Below are 1,746 nucleotides of genomic sequence, written 5' to 3' on the forward strand. Positions count from 1 at the left end.
TAAATCGCACATCACTCGATTCAATTTGTTGCTAAATCGCTCAAAGCTTCACCTAAATCGCTGGTTTCATTGAATGATTTATTCTAAATCCCAGGTTTTTTATATACATTGCTTCTTGTTTTACCCGATTTAGGTGTTGGTTCTGTTCAAACAAGTTATCTAGATATACAGTGACCGATTTAGGATTTAATCAAATCACTTGTCGGTGAACGATTTACCATAAATCGTTTGATTTAGGTTATCGCTTGTCTTAACAGTAGTTTGAGCGGATTAGGCAACTTGGATTGTGTTTGGACTTCATTAAATCGCCTGGAAAATCGCACAAGGCTTGATCGTGAGTTGGATAGTGTTTTCATGATCTTTTAATTGTCGAGATGCATATGATATGACTWTCCCTTTTTGCATCAAGACACAGCCTAAACCCAACTTCGATGCRTCACTATATACCACAAAGTCTTCAGTTCCATCGGGTAATGATAGTAGCAGAGCACTGCAAAGATGATCTTTTAATAACTGAAAGGCTTTCTATTGTTCTTCTTCCCACTGAAATTTAACATTATTTCGAGTTAATTTCGTCAAAGGCACGACTATTTTAGAGAAATCTTGAATAAACTTGCAGTAATAGCCTGCCAATCCCAAGAAACTTCGAACTTCAGATGGTGTTTTCGGTGCCTCCCATTTAGCAACGGCTTCAATCTTTGCTGGATCTACCTTTACTCCATCCTCAGATATAACATGCCTTAGAAACTGGACTTCGCTTAGCCAAAATTCACACTTTGATAGTTTAGCATACAACTTTTCTCTTTTTAAAAGCTCAAGGATCAATCGAAGATGTTCTGCATGCTCTTCTTGGGTTTTGGAGTATATAAGAACATCATCGATAAATACAATGACAAATTTATCGAGGTATTCTCTACATATTCGATTCATCAGATCCATGAAAGCTGCAGGTGCGTTAGTTAAACCGAATGGCATAACCAAGAACTCATGGTGCCCGAACTTGGTTCGGAATGTTGTTTTTGTTATATCACCTTCTTTGACTTTCAACTGATGGTATCCTGATTGCAAATCAATCTTAACTGGCTCCCCCTAGTTGACCAAACAAATCATCGATCCTGGGCAATGGATATTTGTTCTTTATGGTCAGTTTGTTTAATTCTCGATAATCAATACACATAAGCATAGTGCCATCTTTCTTTTTCATAAACAGAACTGGAGCTCCCCATGGAGAAGTACTTGCCCTGATAAATCCCTTGTCTGGCAAATCCTTTAATTGTGTAACTAGTTCTATTAATTCTGATGGAGCTAATACGTACGTTGCTTTTGCTACAGGTGCTGCTCCAGGTATTAAATCAATCCTAAATTCAATAATTCTATCCGGAGGTAGCCCTGACAAGTCTTCTAGAAAGACTTCAAGATATTTACTGACAAACCGAAATTAATTCATGCTTACTCTTTTCTTTCTTGGCATCAATTATGTAAGCTAAAAATCTTTGGCATTTCTTTTGGATACATTTTCTGGCTTTCATCATAGATAGCAAACTGGTACGATGATCCTGATGATCACCATAAATTACGAGTGTCCCTCTGTTAGGTAACATATTTCTAATCATCTTTTCATTGCAAATGATGCTGGCCTTATTTTCTTCCAGCCAATCCATTCCTACTACCATATCCAATTCCTTCATAGGCATGGGAAACAATCGGATGGGTAGCTCGCAATCCTCAATCATGATAGTGCAGTTT

Source organism: Cynara cardunculus, unplaced genomic scaffold, assembly GCF_001531365.2.
Source record: "Cynara cardunculus var. scolymus isolate 2C unplaced genomic scaffold, CcrdV1 Un_Scaffold_1173, whole genome shotgun sequence".
NCBI classification, from domain to species: domain Eukaryota; kingdom Viridiplantae; phylum Streptophyta; class Magnoliopsida; order Asterales; family Asteraceae; genus Cynara; species Cynara cardunculus.